Source organism: Camelus dromedarius, chromosome 18 (genome assembly GCF_036321535.1).
Source record: "Camelus dromedarius isolate mCamDro1 chromosome 18, mCamDro1.pat, whole genome shotgun sequence".
Lineage (NCBI taxonomy): Eukaryota > Metazoa > Chordata > Mammalia > Artiodactyla > Camelidae > Camelus > Camelus dromedarius.
Genome location: NC_087453.1, coordinates 279,761 through 299,519, shown reverse-complemented (window position 1 = coordinate 299,519; position 19,759 = coordinate 279,761). Strand labels below are relative to the sequence as shown.

The 19,759-nt window shown below is 49.1% G+C and overlaps 1 protein-coding gene across 3 annotated transcripts in view; it reads left to right on the top strand.

Annotated features, from left to right (window-relative positions):
* Window positions 1-2,491: 2,491 nt before the first annotated feature.
* DNAJC5 (DnaJ heat shock protein family (Hsp40) member C5) overlaps window positions 2,492-19,759 on the top strand; it is a 29,926-nt gene continuing 12,658 nt past the window's right edge. The window contains exon 1 of one of the 3 annotated variants that reach the window (XM_031433384.2): window positions 2,492-2,703. The gene's annotated coding sequence lies outside the window, so the exon portion shown is untranslated. Of the gene's footprint in view, window positions 2,704-4,368; window positions 5,208-19,759 lie in introns of those variants that run through there. The other 2 variants (XR_004130821.2, XM_064496876.1) reach the window with 2 other exon arrangements.

The window sequence follows — 19,759 nt, the reverse complement described above, 5'->3', positions numbered from 1 at the left end:
GCGATTCGAGGACTTCTCTGTTAAGTGTTTTAAGGGAACCTGTCTACAGGATTCAGAGTTGAAACTGGACAAGAGGTGCCCATTCCCTCCCTGCCCCTGCCCACCTTCTGATGACTTCATCCTCCCCGTGTTATCCTCATACAGAAACAGGCAAATGTGAGTGTGTATTCTCATTTCCTTCCCATTCTTACTCAAAAGATGGCTTACAACTTTCTGTGCTCTGCCTGGAGTGCTAGCTGCATCCACCCTCAAAACTTGGAGGGAGAGCCTCCCTTCTGCACTGCCCTGGTGCTGCGCCTGTGTCCGTTCACATATCTGTTCCTGCTGTCCTGGGTGTGCCCAGGGATAAGTCCCTCTCCTGGGAGTATGAGACCTCCTTTGGGGTCAGAGAGCATGGCTTGCCCCAGATGCAACAGCAGGGAAAGTTACTGACTTGAACTGATATGAAATACGCGCCCCAGCACCACAGTCCAGCACAACAGTGAACTGGTACCAAGCTGGAAAAGCACCACTGCCTGCAGTCAACATTTAATGTTTACGTTGGAAATGGGTTCTGCGTGGTTTTCATGTATTAAACATTTTGATGTCTTGTGGGTGAGAGTTTGCTAGGCTTTGCAGGGTACAAGGATGGCTGACATGGACCCAGCCCTCAGCCCTGACTTGTGAGATGAGCTTGAAGGACTGGAGGAAGCCGCGGGGCTGGTGGGCCATGGGCACAATTGCGGGGCTGGCATTGGAGGGTAGCTGTGGCACCTGCTCCCCTGAAATCTCAGTTCTTGGCCTCGGGGTGAGGATGAAGGGCCCGCCTCGCCCAGTCAAAGGGCCTGCAAGGCACGGGGCTGGACTTCAGCCACTATCGGCATTTGACAGTGTCCTCCCTGTCTTATCTCCTCCACACAGTTTGATCTGTTTATAAACACAATTGGAGTACTTTTTGTATAGATCATGCATCTTGCCCATCTTACTTTCAGGAGCTATCACAACTTTTTGATGCCATTAGGTAGCCTTTGTTTACATCTCTTATAACTGTGTTGTCCCATTTGAGTGTGCTTACTTGTACAGTTGGGCAGATTTCCATTTTCACTGTTACAAATAACACCAGGAGCAGCTTAGTGCATACCCTCTTTTCTGTATTGGGAAACATTTTCTTAGGAAGACTATCCCTCGGGTGGAACTGTGAGGTCAAGGAGGGACTCATGAAGGCCTGCTCATTCATTCCTGCGGTGCCCAGCACAGGCTGAGCACAGGTGCAGTCTGAAACTGGTACCAGGTCCACTTTGTTCTCTCATTCCTCCTGTGATTCTGGCTGGAAATCCTTCATTCTCTTGAATCAACAGACATAGAGGTTAATCTGGCCTTTCTGCTGCTTGGTTTTCGTAAGCCTTTTCATGCTGCACAACTTATTGACCACCAGGAGACTTCTGAGCTGTCTCCACTTACAGGCCTCAAACCTGGGACAAATGGGCAGTTCCAGGCTGGCCTGATGGCAGAGGTGTAAGAAGAGGGCAGAGGTAGACAGGACGAGAGCTTGTGAGCAAAGAGTTTGGATTTAGTCAGTGTGTCAAAGGAGCCTTGGATGTCTGTGTTAAGACGACTCCACTGACTGGAAAGTGGCCAACGAGCAAGTGTGCAAGGGAGGAGGCAGGAGTGCTGAACAGAAAGATCTGGTTCGGATGGCTTCTAGGGTGAAAACTGGCACATCCCGGTGGACCAGGCACAGAGCAGGCATTCACTGAATGGGACAACTGCTTCTGTTACAGGGGGTGAAAGGGAAGGGTACCGAGCATGTCTCCCTTCCCTCAGGGGGGCAAAGAGATGAGCGGGGTCGAGCCTGGACGGGGAGGAACGTGAGAGGAAGTTGGTTCTCCTGCCCTTCCAAGCCAGTTTGTAGGCGACTCTGGGAGGGTGGCTGGACAATGGCGGTGGCACTTCGGTGATTGGGCAGGCAGGCAGGAAGTCCCTTCTCCGCGCTGCAGGGATGAGCAAATGTCCGTCCCAAAGAGTGGCTCAGGGGGCCGCCAGCCTCCGGGTCAGCTCCGCTCCCAGCAGCTCCCTCTCCCGTTCTTTGACGAGAACAACTACGTTTTCTCAATCTTATGTAAAGCGCTGAGCGGACGCAGCTGCAAGACCAGTCCCCGTACCTCTCCTTCCGTGCTGCCCGCCGCAGCCCCTGCCCGCCCACCGGCAAGCGGGAAGGCCCCGCCCCCGCGTCTAGGCCCCGCCCCTGCAGGGCGGCCGACGTTTCCGATTCTGCGGCGCGAGCTCCGCCCACAACTCCCCGGCCCCGCCCATGGGCTGTCATTGGTGGCTCCGCCCCATATTGGGCGGAGTCTCGACCCGCGGCTGTCACGCACGGCTCCGCCCCGGTGGGCGGAGCCTCCGGGCAGCGCTGTGGGCGCGCGCGCCGCCTGCCAGCCCGCGGCTCCGACCCGCCGGCGCCCCCGTCCTTCCGGGAGCGCGCCCGCCGATGCGGGTGCGTGCGTGAGCGTGCGTGAGCGTGCGCGCCCCCGCCGCCTCTGCCGGTGCTACTCCCGCGCCCTCTTGCCACTGCCCCCGCCGCGGTCTCCGCCGCCGCCGCCGCCGCCGCCGCAGCCGGTCCCGAGGCGCAGCCCCCGCTGAGGAGCGCGTCGGCCGGCCTCCCAGCAGCGCGGCGCAGGGAAGAGCGGAGCCGCGGAGCCGGCGGGCGGGCGGGCGCGCGGACAGGTGAGCTCGCGGCGAGCCGGCGGCCTCGCGGCGGGCCGGCGGGCGGGGACTTTGGGTGGCGGGGGCGCGGGTGAGGGGACGCGAGGGGCGTGGGGGACGAGCGGTGCGGGGGGACGGGGCCTCGCGCCCGCATTCGGAAATGGCGGCGACCCTCCGGGACGGGGGCGGCGGCCGGGCCCCAGGCGGCAGGAAGGCCCAGGCCGCGCGCGGTGGCCAGGCCGCCCGGGCCCGCGCTGGGATCGGCGAGACCCCCGACCTGCGGCCGCGAGAGCTCGTCCCTCGAGGCAGCTCGCGCTTCGGGGCCGGGGTCTGCGCGAGGCGCCCCGGCCCTGGGCAGGGTCTTTCCCGTCCCGGGGGCCGCGAAGGCGAGAGCCGCCGGTTGCAGCAGCCACGTAACCTGTCCCCGGGTCATTACTCATACAGCTCGTGGACTTGAGCTTTGTTCCATGTCGCGCTGTAAATTAATCTCGTAGGTGCAGATCATTCTGTTTGTAAGAGAAAGTGTTTTATCTGGCGCACAAGGACATTTCTTTCAGCGGTGCTTTGTGCTGTCGTCTTCAGGATCGGGCATCAGGAACTCATCCCTTCAGGTTCCAACTTGTTCGTTGAATGGCTGGATTAAGGACTCCCTTTTTCATGCGCCTAAGAGGTGATTTCTCAAAATGCATTCAGTTGTGCCATGCAGGAAAGGGAAGCAAAGTTTCAGTTTTATTTCGGTTTTCAGGCCTAGGCGTGACAGGGAACAGTTTAACTAGCTGGCTGGAGCCTGATAGGCGGTGTGTGGGAGCTGCTGGGCACCTTTGTCCTTACTTAGTTGTCTGTTTGAAAACTTAACGGCAAGAAGTTACACTGCCCCACCTATGATTTAGTTGCCTAAAGGCAAAGCTCCAGCCAAAGCTCCTGAGATTTTATGTTCATTTATTTGCTTTTCTCTTTTTAAATGTTAGGCTGAGTTTCCGGGTCGAGTCATCTGTCAAACGGGAGATGAAACTATGCGTCAGAACTTAGGTTCTGGCAAATTTTGCAGTAGAGAGCATGCAGTGCTCCTTTCCCCCTGTTAGGGTTCAGGGACGCACCCCTCTGGAGGGCACGTGGCCAAGCCCAGTGCTGTAGGAGCTGGCTCTGGCTGACTGGCTGTGTGGCAGGTGCTTGCACTAGCACTGGGCTCTGAGGGACGTGTGTTGTAGGACCCCTAAGGCCTGGCACCCTTGGCCCTGGTGAAAGCAGACACCCGGAGGTTGTATGGTGAGCAGTTAGGTGGGCGTGTGGAGGGGACCCAGCCTTGCTGAGGGACCTCAGCTGTGGATCTACCGTGGCCTTGGGTGGGGACCCCTTTGGTGGAGGGATGCCTGTCCGGCCACCCCCACTCCTCTGTGACCAGTCTCCTACCACTGGCCCCCCAACTCACTCTGACCCCCACCACAGTGGCCTCTTTCCTGGTCTCTGAAGAGACTCACATGGTCTGTCCTTGGGTCTGCTGGGATCACTCACTTTCTTACCCTTACGCTTCGTGAGGCCAGGTTTTCCCTGACTACCTTACCTAGACTTTCAGTTCACCACCTCCTGTTTCCTGTCTCCCTTTTCTGCTTAATTTTCCCCCAGCACTTAATTTTTCTAATGTCATATTTCGTACATTTATTATACTTAATATTTTACTATGAGGTAAGGTCCACAAGGAGGCTTTTTGGTGCAGAGAACAGTTGGTGCCACATACTACTGCGTACCCAGTAAGTACTGATTGAATGAGTGAAAGTGATGAGCTTAGCAACAGCTCTGCAGTACAACAGCCTTGTCACCTGGAAGTCACTGCAGGTGAGTACTGAGCACTTAGGAGTTCTGGGTTCTGAGGGAGGCCTGGCAAGTCACCTCCCTTTGGAAAAGGACAGCTAGTTAAGAGGCAGATCAGAATGGTGCCTATAAATCTTTTGCCACTTTTAGGCTGTAATTTTTCAAAATAAAATGTATTTTGCCAGATTTGCCTCTGGCAGTAATGCTTTTAGAAATTTTTCTTTGGTTAACCCCCTCAAAAGTAAAACCCACATGCTAGTCTCAAATGCTCAGTGACAGTTGTTGGTGAGTGGAGTGAGGTGGGGTGATCTGTTAGCAGCGAGCCATTCCTGGTGCCCCAGCCTTAGGCTCACGACTGTGGGGCTGCGACAGAACTGCCCTGAGTCCTGCTTTGTAACTAACGGACTCGCGTCATTTCCAGAACCTGAACTCAGAGGGGGTTTATTTTCTTGGGTTTTCATTCATTGTATTACTGTGGTGCTGGAATTGAACAGATACCGCATATCTCTATGCCCTTTTCGTTTTTGAGCCCCCTCATTTGCAGGGATGGGTGACTGCGCTTGGTGGTGAGCTGCCCTGGAAATCAGTGCCTTGAGCAGCCTCAGACCTGGAACTGGAATGCAGGCTTCTATACCGATTCCTGTGCCCACCACCTCCCTGACCCCACCGTGCAGAGTCCTAACAAGCTGCTGATGGTGCATCTTCAGACCCCAAGTGTGAGATGCTTACGTTGGTCCTAGAGGGTAGTAGGTGCTTAGCAGGTGTTTGTAGAATGAATGACTAAAATGCAGTGAGGCTAGGGGACATGATAAAGTGGAATTTTATCTAAGGTGGGAGTTTGCTTCTGAAGTCAGGTTGTAAAATGAGCATGCTAAGCATGGATATAATCACCCTTGAAAAATTCCTTAGCTCTTTTATAACATGCTTTGTACAGGGCTTGGAGCGTATAATGCTCGAGGCAAACCGTATCTCAGCCAGGGAAGGCAGCCAGTTTTACAGTAAGGAAACAGGTCCCTGTGTCCTCAGGGGACAGGTGTGACAACAGCCCTCACACCAGAAGCTGGAGGAGAGTCAGCTCCTGGCCATGCCATGGCGGGTCTCGAGGTGCCCTCGGTGTAATGTTTGCAGCCTTCCCCGATGGGCTCATTGTTTTATTCCTGTTGGATGGTCAGCTCAGAGCACTCTAGAGCTGCAGACTCTCCTGCTCTGTCACAGTCCCTCCACTCTGTATCTCAGCAGAATCTGTGCTAGACTTTCCTTCCTGAAAGAGGACAAGACTGGCGCTCACGTGATGGGGCCCCACTAAAATGGGGGTCACAGTACCAGCCCGCCCTTCCTGGTGGGGGATACAGGAGATGATAAATGGGAAGTATGTCATCAGCTGGTGACAAAGAGGTTGGAAAATGGTAATAGTCATGTTTTGTGAAAATGCTGCCCCTGATTTAAGAGAGGGAACTGTTATGCCTTTGCTGTCCTGATACCAGGGCCAGCTCTCAGATAATGACATCCCCCGAAGAGGATTAACAGTAGTCTGTCACTGGGAATTCAGCTGGGAAGATTTAAGGATTAGATTAACAAACAACCTTTAGTTTAGATTTCGTCTTTCGGCATTCTTTCCATTAATTTTGTTTGAGTATATTGTAACAGGGAAGTGGTACATTGTGCCTCAGTTCTTGGTACTGGCAGACATTTAATAGATTTAGGTCTTTAGCAGGCAAGAATTGTTTCAAATTCTAAGAGTGTTACAGACGGACTGGTAGTTAACATTGAAACTGCAGAAATGAAGCACAGCAACTATTCTCTGAAGAGAGTGCGTGGTGAGACCAGGTTTGGGATGTCACTGAAAATGCCATTTGAGTGGTTTCCTTTTCAAGAGTCTTCAGTATACGTTGAAGGCCCACTTCAGTCCAAAATCACTCTCCATTGTATGTTTATCTACGTAACTGGTTTTCAAAACTTAATTCTGTAGCGGAAACCTTAGTCTTATATTCGTGACATATTAAACCCAACTAATATTTTTTTAAACTGTGTGAAACTGTGAGTGGTCAGTGACTATTCCTTGAATGTATGAGTGTAAAGGAATCTTATTCATCGTGGGTTATTTACAGTTTTATTGTCCTTTATAAATTTTTCTGCACTGAACATGTAACACTGGCGAACATGGGGGTTTACAAGATGAAGTGTACAGTCATTTGCTGTCTCCATTGTTGTGTTCTAAGGAATTCTATGCCAATTGGTTATAAAGTCTCACTCCTGGGAGTCAGAGGATTGGAATGCTGACTTGCTACCCCTGTGGCTGTGCCCCACCCTGGCTATCTCTGGGATGGCCAGCCCTTTCTTAGAGACCTCTCCCTGCCCTGTGCCTCTGTCATTTTCCCTGGATGGAGTGGAAGTGTGTTACAGTGAAAGCATCAGAAATGAAATCCCCTGTGCTGGGCTGACCCTGCATTACCTCAGAGTTCAGGTGCTCAGAGCCCAAGACCATGGGCCCCCATCCCAGCCCCAGCTAGAGTGGAGGCTCCCAGCCTGGCCTGGCTGGACCGGCTCTCCAGAGGGAGCACGTGCCGACGCTGGCTCTGGCTTTTCCTTCTATTGTTGGACGGGCTTAGCAGCATAGCAAATGTTTGATTTTTGAGCTAGGCGGCCCCCTTGAAGTTTTCTTTATTATTAAATAGGGGTGTCTTTAATTGTGAGGGGGTTTCTCTAACATAAATAATGAAAAATTTTGGGTCAAAGAGTACAGACTTTATTATTTTTGCCATATATTACCAAATTTATTTTCGGTCCGGCAGTGTGTGTCTTGTCTTCTTCACGACACAGGATTTTAACACTTTATATTTTGCTGCTCAGTTAGTTACTGTTTTGCTATTAGAATCTTGAGGTTTTTTTGTTTTCGTTTTTCTTTTTTGGCAGTTGCAGTAAATTTTGCTGTGTCCTTTAAAATAAGAATTTTAAATAAATTAAAGTAAGAAATAAAGGGTGATAATGTAGTGGTAAATGGACTTTTTAAGGTGCATGAAACCGTTCCACAGCTGTTTTTTAAAATTAACTGAAAAAGAAGTTGTGTTCTGGACAGTGGTTTTTACTGGACTGTATTTATCTTTTACTTTGAATCATGAGGCTCATCGCATGTCAAGTTAAAAAGGCAGTTTAATGGTCCAGTTTCATTTTGAGATGAAACTAGAATGCCTACAATTTAAGGGTCATCTATGAAGTATTCCTTAACTTGACCAAGCAAAGTTGTCTCCTGTTTGAAACAGTATGTTTTCTCCTGAAATTCACTTAGAGGATGCCCCCCACGGCAGGCCCCCCTGTAATGACCTGTTCGTGAGCAGGCCAGGGCTGTAGTCCCTTGGATAGTCCTGCAGGGAGCACTCGCCTGGCTGTGGGGACACAGGGACTGAGCTCTCCATGTTTCCTCTGGTGATGCCGCCACACACTGTAGAGTGACAGCACAGGGTTTACCTCCTAAAACGCCATTTCTGTGGGTATCGTTTTCTCTTGCATCATTCTGCCTAGTTGGGTGATCCCAGCTGATGGTTACCAGCAGCGTCCCTGTCCTGGTGAGCAGCGTCAACCTGGCTCCTACACTTGTTTCATCTGCCCCACCTCTTTTATAAAAATCACCCCATGACAGGGGTGGCCATAACATAACACCGGAGGGGCTGTCCAGGCGGCCGAGTGGGCCAGCCTATCCAGCTGCTCTTAACTCCCTCTCGTCCTCACTCAGGCCCATGGGTTGCAGTGCAGGTAGCGTTCAGGACACCGGTGGGCTCTCGGACATGCTCTCCTTTGGGGGAACTGTGCCAACCTTCTCAAGCCTCTGTGGTTTAGACCTTCTGCTTGTGGCACACCTTAAACTGAGCACAGAGTCCCAGGGTGCCGTGAGGCAAAGCTGTCAGTCCATCAGACCCACACTCTGCTCCCTGGAGGAGCCAGTGTGCATGTCCTTCTCTTACCCCAGAAGGGCCATCCAGCTCACCAGTTTGTGGTAGCCACAGCGGTGGAGGCTGTTTCAGTGACAACAGCTTGGTACAGCCTTGCCTGATTAGATGTTAGCCCCCTAAAGCTTTGAAGGCAGGTCTTTTTCTGTATTTTTAAAAAGTAAGTGACAACAATGCAAAGTTTTGAACTATGGATTTTACATCTAAGATGCATGTAACAATAACTATATTGTGTTCAACCTGAGAAATAAAAGTATTACCAACATGACTTTTATTCAGTATTATAAACTTTGTCTATGTATGTATTTATTTTACTTTAAAAGTACAGTGAAGGGTTAATATTGTACCTTATTCAGATAAGGTTTGTATGTTAGTACAAGAAGATAAGGTATTTGTGCTTAGAGCAGGGAAAAATTACTCCCGTCTGTAGAACAGTTACTGAGAATCAGTCAAGTTGTTCAGCACTTGGTAGTCAGACTTGGATTTGAATCCCAGCCCTGTCATCCTGGCAGAGTGACCTCTAGGGGGGTCACTCAGTGTTTCTGAGCCTTAGTCTTCTCGTCTGTAAATTGGAGATCACAATAGTAGTAGCTAATGTTTATTGTGTCCCTGGCACTGTTCTGAGCACTCGACACGAGCTGGCTCACAGACACACCATGCTAGACTGTTTCCATCCCCAGTGGACAGAGGGGAGTAACGTGCCCAGGTCACTAAGCCAGTGAGTGGCAGAGCTAGGTTCCAGCCCAGACAGGTGGCCCCAGAGCTGCCCTCCCACCTCCCACCACCCATGGCACTGAGCACCTGTCCAGCAGACTTCTTGGGTCCAGGGCAGGTGATCCCCTAAACGCCTGCGCATGGTAAGTGCTCCCTGGAGCGTAGCTACTAGGTTGGTACAGTTGGAGCAGTAATCACAGGTCCTGGCACCAGTACAGCTGTGACAGTGTGTGCATGTGTTTGAAACTCGCTGCTGGTTTTTTTTTGTTTTTTTTTTTTGATGGTTAATCATTTCTTTTTAATATATTCCTATTCTTTTTTCATTTCCTCTGGCCATTGCCTCTCATGCTTGGTGCTCCCAACTGGGAGCTTGCATGGGAGCTTTTGCCTGCACAAACTGGGGCTTACATTATAATTCTGTTTTCTTGCTCCAAATGGAGAATGCAGTTCTTGAATGACCATTTACACTGTCACCACTCTGGATGGGAGTGTGGTCTCCAACCTTGACTTCTCTGAGGGACCAGTTATAAACTCTGACTGGTATGAGGGCTGTGCCTGGCTTCTGTTGCTGTGTTACCAGCTGCACAGCTGTCCTGTGCCTCACCTGGCCTGCACTCGCCGTAGGACCGGTTGTTTCTGACTTTGCCTCGCGAGGTTTCTTCCTTGGTTGTTGATGTAATCAGGTTGTGTATATTTCCTTGATTCCGTTTTGGTAAAGTACACACCTTCAGAGTACCCTTCATTTGACTGACTTATTATTTAATAAATTTAAAGTGTATTCAACTTTAAGAGTAGACTCATCCACCACTGACACTCACTGCGCCTGACGTCAGGTGCCTCTTCATCCAGCTTGTCCCGGTGTAACTGGTGCACCGTGTACTTGACTTCACACTGGCTCTGGTGGAATAGTTCGACCTGGTTGTGGTTGCAGGGAGCTGGCCACTCTGTAGCCATGTCCATCTGCTTCATCAGGGCCGTCCACCAGTGGGAAGCAGTGGGCTGGGCACCTCCCTGGGAACTTTGACACAGAACGGCCCTAGCTAGGGTATCACACTGCAGGCAGTCATGCAGTTTCTCCAGACGCATTCTGGGACATGTTCCTGTTGGAGACACAGAAGACATTGTGGCCACATCTGTCGCATTTTATGAACTCTGTGTGTGTCTTAAGCTTCCATTCGTTCTGGAGTCAGCCCTGTTGGGCCATCCAGCCCACTCAGGGGTTCTCTGGGTTGAAGAGTGCTGTGACTTCCACATCCTGAGATGGCAGGTTTGCGAGGTTAGAACCAACAACCAGAAAGCTCCACTGCTCGTTAACTTCTATGAGAAACACTTTTGTCTCCCACTGTCTCATTTCATGTTTAGACTTGGGAATATGTTAAGCTTTTCTGGAAACATTTGGTCACAGCAGTGATCTGTCCTAGAATCTTCTTTTAGGTGCATCGGTGAGGACCTGTTGACTCTAGTGCTGTGATGGTGGAAATGCCACTTGTATCTCCCCGTCATGTTCTGGGTGTTGGGGTTCTAGCTTATTTGGCCCCCTTTACGCAGAAGGGTTAGAAACTTCATTAGGCAGTCTGCCCTGCCGTCACGCCCAGGACCTCACATCATGTCCCACGGGTTCATTCTCTGCTGTCTGCACCCAGGGGTGCAGTAGGCGGGACCAGGGGCAAGGTTGGAAGTAAGGTGCTCCCTTCCAAACTGGCTTGTAGGTGGCTTGTAGGTAACCTCCTCTCTGAGTAATGGGCTTTTGAGAATGTTCACTTCTTTTTGACTTTCCTTCTATTTAAACACATATTTATAGTTCTTTTGCTCAACTTCTGACCTCCTTTTCCTTTTGACTTATTGTATGTAAGCATCAGTTTACGAAAGAAAATCCCTGTTCGGTTTCTGGACAGAAGTCATTACTGATAAAAGTAATTCAGCGGGGAGGACACACCTCAGGGGTAGAGCCCGTGCTCAGCTGCACAAGGTCCTGGGCTCAATCCCCAGTCCCTCCATTAAACGAACAAACAAACAAACAAACCTCGCTACGTCCTTTTCCCCTCACTCCCCTCCCTAGAAACGTAATTCAGCAAACATTTACTGAGGGTTCTGCAGGACTTGGGTTCTCACTCACGTTGTCAGCTAGAAGGGCTTCCGGTGCTGGGTGGTTCTGGTTTCTCGGCAACCGTCACACCCTCTTGCACGAGTGGTTTTACACTTAGGAGACCCAAGGTTCTGGTGTGGCCCTGGGCTGAGCATTTCCATTCTCCCTCAGGACCCTGGAATCAATCAGCTTCATCATAGTGTTGACCCTTTCTACGTGCTGCTGGGCTCTGTCTGCTGATACTTTGTTGAGGATTTCTGCATCTGTAAGAGTTTAGGAATTCTTTACATTTGAAATTCATTTTAAGCTAGCGTGAAGGTAACGGAAGACTGTGGCAGCTGGCATCATCCCTTTATGCCTTCCGTGTTTGTTGACTCTTGCTTGTCATTTCCTCAGATATGTCTCTGGAGCTCATTGGCGGCCAGTTCCTCCTGTTCTGACGTGTATTAATTAATATTTTCCTTTTGGAATATCCAAACGTGGATTCAGTTTTCCTTTTCCAAGCCAGGGTCTGTCCCTGCAGCAGCAGCAGCAGCAGTCGGCCCCCTGTTGCCCAAGGCGGGGGCAGCAGACCCAGCTGCTGCTTGAGTGTCTGGCAGATTTTTTTTAGTGGGGAGAGAATTAGGTTTATTCATCTATTTAATGGAGGCACTGGGGATTGAACCCAGGACCTCGTGTATGGTAAGCTTGTACTCTACCCCTGAGCTGTGCCCTCCCCCCCGAAGATTCCTTTAAAGAAGAGAAGCCAGCTGTCTTTGGAACACCAGTTGTATTTTGTCTTTCGTATTTTTCTTTTTAGCAAAGCTCTTCATTTGTGGGGCTGGGTCCCGGGTAGAGGAGGCAGAGCAGCCGTGCCTGCCCAGGCTGCACTCCACGTGTCCCCAAGATGCTTGCTGGTGGCCGCTCACCTCGCAGGCTGTGTCTTGCGGGCTGTGCCATGCCCCTGCTTCCTGACTCATCACCTAAGGAATCGCCTGTTCCTTTTGCCCTGACTCAAGGCAGCAGCATCTTTGTCTCCCATGTGAGGTGACTCTGTCTTGGTCCACCGGTGACACACATGGTCATCTCACCACCTGGAGGGTTTTGGCCTTTCTCCTCCTCTGGCTTTTGTTGTCTGTCCTTTTACCTTTAGGTTGTCAATGCAGAGAAATTTACGTTGTATTTTGTAACCACAAAGTTGCTTGTCTGTAAGCTTATTGCTGAAAAATCCATAAAGTGCTTTTACTATTTGTTGTTCTACTATTTATATTTGTTGCAGAGCCTGGGTCCTGGCCCTGATGGCGTTTTCTATCTAGAGTAGTGCCCCTCTCTCCCCAGGCTACTTAAAGCCTTTTTCTTATGTGATTAGCCTTTTTCTTAGCTTCTCTGTTTCCAGACTGCCCATCATTTGATGTATTATCTTTGTGGCCTGAAACTTTCCCTTGGGCACCCTGTCCTCCTGCCCCTGGCGACCCAGTGGCTTTCAAGGCTGCCTGTCCAGCCACATTCCTGGGACGACCCATAGGGAGCGAGGAGGCCGGAGAGCGCAGCGTGGCCGCCCTGGAACCTCTGTATCTCAGAGGAGGTCCCCAGAGACAGCGAGAAGTCCTTGATGTGGCCTTCACTCCACTCCTGACACCATTGCTCAGCAATACCACCAGACTTCTGGCCCGAGAGCCTGGGCTTGGGGATGCTGGGAGCAAGCCTCTCTGCATGCCAAGGAGGTGTGGCTCTGATTGCTTTTGAAACCCTCTCGTCCAAGAGGACGTTTGCATTAAAGCACAGTTGTTTTAAGTAGTAGTATTTAGTGATGTGTGTAGAAATCCCAAAGAATTTGTTGCTTTTGTAAAAATGTTTGAGACTACCTCAGATAATTTCAGAGGTTTTTGAATAAAATATGCTAAGAAAGGGACAAAATAGCCCCCAAATAGATCTCACACGCTGCTGTTGTGGTAACGCGGAGGCACCCTGCAGGTGCAGGGAAGACAGGCCATTCTGCGGGGCTTCTGGGGCTTTGGGCGCTGCTGTCCCTCCGAGAGCTGAAGCTGGGTGTGTCTCATGCTGGGCCCACACTGACTCCAGATGAAGCAGATTACCTGTGGATGCCAAAACTTTAAAGTGTAGGAGAATTTACTTTTTATCTTGGGATTGAGAAGGGTTTATTGAACAAAAAAGAAAAAAAATAGATTGATAAGTTCACAAAGATTTGACATATTCAGTTACCTAAAAGTTAAGAAATCGTGAGACCTGTTGCAAAATAACGTGTGTATACTTAACACCTCTGACTGCACTTACAAGTGGTGGTGATGGCAAATTTCATGGTTTTTACTACAGTAGAAAATGTGAGCTTGTGTTCGCAATAAGTAAAAAGAGGTGGGTGGAGATCGAGTCTCAGCAGTGCCAGTCATAGCAGCGGCGCGGTCATCGGGGCAGCGGTGGGCGTACCTGCCCGTTCTCTGGGACCCTTAAGCTCCCCTGTCAGGTCCACACCCTACGACAGTTCTTTAGGAAGAGGGGAACAGTTCTTTTGTGCTGAGGGACCAGATTTTATTTTTCTTAATTTCCAATCTGTCACAGACTGATAGTTTTGTAAACTAAAATGAAAATGACTAACTAGAAAAATAAATCACAAATAAAACAAAACAAATGCAAGCCCAGATTTTCTTTTAATTTTTAAAATAAACACAATAAAATTGACCTTTTTTAAAAAATTGAAGTATAGTTGACTTACAATGTTGTGTTAGTTTCAGCAATGCGATTCAGTAATACATGTATATGTTTTCATATTCTTTTCCATTATGGTTTATTACAGAATATGGAATGTAGTTCCCTTGTGACTTATTTTATGTATAGTAGTTTTGTCTGCTAATCCAAACTCCTCATTTACCGCTCCCCCACACCCTTTGCCGTTTGGTAACGGTAAGTTTGTTTTCTGTCTGTCAGTCTGTTTCTGTTTTGTAAATAAGTTCGTTTGTATCATTTTTTAGATTCCACATGTGGTATTCGTCTTTCTCTGCCTGACTTTCTTCACTTAGTATGATCATCTCTAGGTCCATCCATGTTGCTGCAAATGGCAATATTTCATTCTTTTTTATGTCTGAGTAACATTCTGTTCTGTGTGTGTGTGTGTACACTACATTTTTATCCAGCCATCTGTAGATGGACATTTAGGTTGTTTCCATGTCTTGGCTATTGTAAACAGTGCTGCAATGAACACTGGGGGTGCAGGTGTCTTTTCAAATTAGGGTTTTCATCTTCCAGATAGATACCCAGGAGTGGGGCTGCTGGATCATACGGTAAGTATTTTTAGTTTTTTAAGGAACCTCCATACTGTCCTCCGTAGTGGCTGCCCCAGTTTACATTCCCACCAGCGGTGCAGGAGGGCTCCCTTTTCTCCACACCCTCTCCAGCATTTATCATTTGTAGGCTTTTTGATGATGACTGGTGTAAGGTGATACCTCATTATAGTTCTGATTTCACTGCTCTAATAGTTAGTGATGTTGACCATCTTTTCATGTGCCCATTGGCCATCTGTATGTCTTGTTTGGAGAAATGTCTGTTTAGGTCTGTCCGTTGTTTGATTGGGTTGTTTGTTTTTTTGTTACTGAGTTATATGAGCTGGTTGTATATTTTGGAAATTAAGCCCTTGTTGGTGACATCATCTGCAAGTGTTTTCTCCCATCCTGGAAGTTGTCTTTGCGTTTTGTTGATGGTTTCCTTTGCTGTGCAGAAGCTTGTCAGTTTGATTACGTCCCATACGTTTATTTTTGCTTTTATTTTTATTGCTTTGGGAGACTGACCTAAGACAACGTTGCTGCAGTTTATGTCAGAGAATGTTTTGCCTGTGTTCTCTTCTAGGAGTTTTATGGTGTCTCGTCTGATATTTAAGTCTTCAGGCCATTTTGAGTTTATTTTTGTATATGGTGTGAGGGGGTGTTCTAACGTCATTAATTCACAAAGTCAGGCTGTCCAGCTTTCCTAACACCACTTGCTGAAGAGACTGTCTTTTCTCCATTGTATAGTCTTGCCTCCTTTGTTGAAGATCAAGATGAATTGGCCATAGGTGTGTGGGTTTATTTCTGGGCTCTGTATTCTGCTCCATTGATCTATGTATCTGTGTTTTGTGCCAGTACTGCACTGTTTTGATTACTGTAGCTTTGTAGTGTTGTCTGAAGTCTGGGAGGGCTGTGCCTCCAGTGTTGTTCAGATTGCTTTGGCAATTCTGCGTCTTTCATGGTTCCATATAAATTGTAGGATCCTGTGCTGTAGTTCTGCGACAACTGTCCTGGGTAATTTGATAGGGATTAAATCTCGAGGTTGCTTTGGGTGCTGTGGCCATTTTAACAAAATTAATTCTTCCAGTTCAGGAGCGTGGGGTGTCTTTCCATTCCCTTGCCTCATTTTCAGTTTGCTTTATCGATGTTTTCACCTTCTACATTTCATTGTTAGTGGGAAGAAAGGCAGCAGATTTCATTGCTTTGTGTGACGTTCTGTGTGTTGATCTTGTGTCCTGCTGCCTTGGTGAACTCATTTGTCAGTTCTAGTAGTTTTGTCTAGAGTCTTCAGGGTTTTCTATAGATAGTGTCACATCATTTGCATATAATGGTAATAAAATTGACCTTTTTGATGTACACTTGTCTGATTGGTGTGACCATCGCCCGGCTCAGGGTGGGTCCGTCAGCCCCGCCCCCGCCCCCACGCTGCTGCGCTGCTCCCCGGGACAGCCTTACCTTCTCAGGAGTCACGGAGCTTATAGCCTTTGGGGCTGGCCTCTCTCCATCAGCGTCAACGGAGTGCTGGGAATTGCTGGAGCTGTGTGGCGTGCCCCGTTCCTGCTCACTGCCGAGTGGTGTTCCGTCGTGTCAACCTCTTCACTTGTTCTCCACTCACAAGGACATGCCTGCTGTTTCTGGGTTTGGCGTTTATAAAACACTCATGTACTGGTTTTCCGTGTGGACGTCAGTTCCCATTTCTTTTGAATACATGCTTAGGAGTGGGATTGCTGTGTCACGTGAAAGCCTGTTTTTAAGTTTATGGGAAACTTCCAACCTCTTCCGAAGGGTGGCTGCCCCATTTCGTGTCCCAGCAGCAGGACGAGGGTGTTCACCACCACCCGCAGCACTCGGTGCTGTAGCAGGTGTACAGTGGTAGCTCGTGTCGTTTTAATTTGCATTTCCCACATGAGTAATGATGTGGCGTGTCTTCTCCTGTGCACGTTTGCTGAGACCCGTGGTTACGTCTGTTAACTTCTGCTCTCATCACTTGTGCAAGCCGGCACCCACTGGACCTTGCACTGCCCTAAAAAGCCTTTGCACACCAGGAATCGCTCAGGAGTGTTCAGGGGAGCCTAGTAATAGCAAGGCCTGGATATGACCCAGGCACCCTTCAGTGGAGGAATGGATCCATGAGAGTGGCCTGCCCCCAGGTGGAACTTGTCCGGTACTGGGGGCGAGCAAATTACAGCTATGTGCAGCGGTTTGAGTGATTCTTAGAGATATATTGAGTTTCAAAGGGGAGTCACAAAGCTGCATATATTGTGTTATGGTTTTTTTTAAGCTAAAAAAATTTAAAGTAAGTAGTTTTTAGAGAGAAATATGAGGTGATTTTTTAAAGCAAGGAATTGTAGTAAACACTGATTCAAGGTAATGCACATGGGGAGAATGCAGGAAGTTTCACAGTTATTGGTAATTTTCTGTTTTTCAAACTGAAGGGTGGGATCGTGGTGTTTGTCACTGTGCATCGTGACTTATGTTCCGTATATTCTTTTCTGTGCATCGAGTATTACATGGTAAAATACTTAAAACAGCCAAAATAGCCTTCCTTTTAAGATATTTCAAATCTGTTCTTCCAAAGTTGGCGTATGATTTTTTTCTCCAGCAGTAGGTTGAATTCAACAGCAGCTCTTTATAAACAGCCACTTCACGCTGAGACGGTACCTGGAGACACAGGAGTCAGAGTGCACGTCTCTTTCCCCGAAGATCTTTAAGTCCTCTGTGGAGCACAGATGTGGCCCATGAGGACAGGAGTTTTTGTGTTTTATTTTGTTCATTGCTAAATCCCCAGCTTTGAGAGCAGAGCATGGCACCTGGCAGGTGCTTCGTAATCATCTGCTGAACAAGCAGGCAACACAGACACGCACTGTAGAATGTGGTAGGCTCTGCTTTCTGTCCATGGAGCAGACGACCAGGACAGGCCTTCCAGGACCGGGGTTGTTGCCGCAGGGTCCCGAGGTCCCAGGAGGGCTCCCTACACAGGAGAGGCCAGAGCGTGGAGGGGAGCTTGGGTCCTCAGGACTGGCAGCTGAGGGCGAATTGCCAGACCAGGAGGCCCATGGGCGCAGTGGCTGGAAGGAGGCTGGGGTTGGGTGGGGCCTTCATCCAGAAGGACCTTGGAGGGCAGGCCAGGGAGCTGGGATTGGATGCTGCACCCAGTGGGCTGTTGGGAAGGACCTGAGTGTGGTGGTGATGGGCGCACAGCCGTGCTCCATGGGCCACCCTGGCCGCCGCGAGGCAGGGCTGATGTGTGTCCTTGGAAACCCCTCCTGCCTGCCGGACCCTGCCTCGCATGCCAGGCAAGCTCTGTTGCCGAGCCCCTTGTTCCCTTGCGTGTGTGCCCCGCGACGTGGAAGGAGGGGCCCTAGCGCTCCTGTCAGCAGCGCACACCAGGACGCACTACACTTGCCCGCTGTTTGTTCTTAAAGGTGTGCTGCAACTACAGAAGATGCAGCCTCAGACTGGGCTCAGCCTCCCGGCACGAGGACCCAGAAGGCAGCTGTGGCGGCAGCGCCCCGTGACAGTGGGTGCCGCACCGGCAGGCGCGGCTGTTCCCCAACACTCAGTTGGGCCTGGGGTGCCTTTGAAATTTATCTGAAACAGGTCTAGGAAACTCAGAATGCTGAGGTGCTGCTTCAAATAGCAGATGGTGGACTACTGGACTCATTACCCCCACGACACACAGACATCTGAGGGGCTTGGACAGACAGACAGACACCTGAGGGAGTTGGACACACGGACACTGGAGCAGGTTGGACACAGCAAACCGGCTCATCCCTGGACTGGTGTTGGAGGAGGCCTGGGTTCCTCCTGTGACACTCACGTGGGGCCTCTGCAGTGCTGAGCCTGGAGCTGTGTGTCTGTGCTGCCAAGTGCTGGGAGGTGGAAGGAAACAGGAGTGAAGGAGACGGCAGCTCACAGAAAACGAAAGAAATCTGCGCTAGGAGGTTAGAACGCTAACCAGGTGCAAAATGAGCGCTTTTCAGTTCATAGCACAGGGCTGCATTTTTAAGATGATCTTTTTTTTCTATATTGGAAAAGTGTTTATTTCTTTTAAATCATTTAAGTATACCTGCTCATTATAGAACTTCAGGAAAATAAAATATTAAGGTAACTTTTTTCAAAATTTGATTTTAATGATTTAGAAAACCCCACAAAACTTGATTATTCTTTCTCCCCTTAACTATCTTCCACAGTCTGTTCCTGGGACACTCCCAGACGCAGTTCTCAGTTTCATACCTACTAACAATGGTATCAGATCCATCCATCTTTTGGTCACAAGGTTATGTCCCAACTGAGCATGAACGTGGAAGTGTGTGTTTCCTGGCAGCAAACAGAATGCTGACGTCTGAGATGTGTGTGAAAATGGTGTAGAAATTTAAATTTAATAAATTTGATGATTTTTATGTTTGAACAGCATTTATTTCATCTTCTGTCTCAAAATTATACCAGTTTGAATAGTTGTTCAGAACAGCTATTTTTTTTTTTTTAAAGAATAATACTTCTAAGACGGTAAGTATTTTAGGCTTTGTAAGTTGCACGGTCTCTGCTGAGAGCAGCCACAGACAGAGACAAAGGGGTGCGTCTGTGTCTCAGTGGAAGTGGTTTGTGAACAAGCAGCCTATTCTGGAAGATCGGAGAATTTTATGTTTCATTTGGTTTTCTTGTAGTGTCTCATTTACACTGAGAACAGATCACTTTGAATTACAACAGAGCTCTTTTTACTACAGGTAGAATTGACATTCAGTGAAAGGCACAGTCTTGCCTGGGTTTCAGTGAGTTTTAGTATATACACTCGTGAGATCACTGCCCCGATTAAATTAAGAATGTTCCTGGGGGTGGGGGTGTAGCTCAGTTGGTAGAGCGCACGCTGAGCATGTACGAGGTACTTGGTTCAATTCCCCAGTACCTCCATTAGGAAAAGAGAAAGAAAAAAAAAGAATATTCCTCTCCCTTACCTTCCTGAAAGTCGCTTTTCTGGTTTCTGTGATGACAGATTGTTCTTTGTGTAAATGGAGTCATTTTGTGTCTGGCTTGTTTGCGTAGCAGTGTATTTGAGATTTACTTATTGCTTGCTCTTGTCAATATGTTACCTTTTTTTACTGGTGAGTGATGTCCTGTGTGGACCAGACCCCACATGATCAGCAGGGCTGTTTAGGGCCGTCTGCTCTGCTCTGAGCACTTCATGTAAAGCATCAGAACCTGGAGCCGTGGGGCTCACCTCCCACCTCCCTTCTCTGTGCAGAGGTGTCTGCGTGGTACGTCTCCCCTGC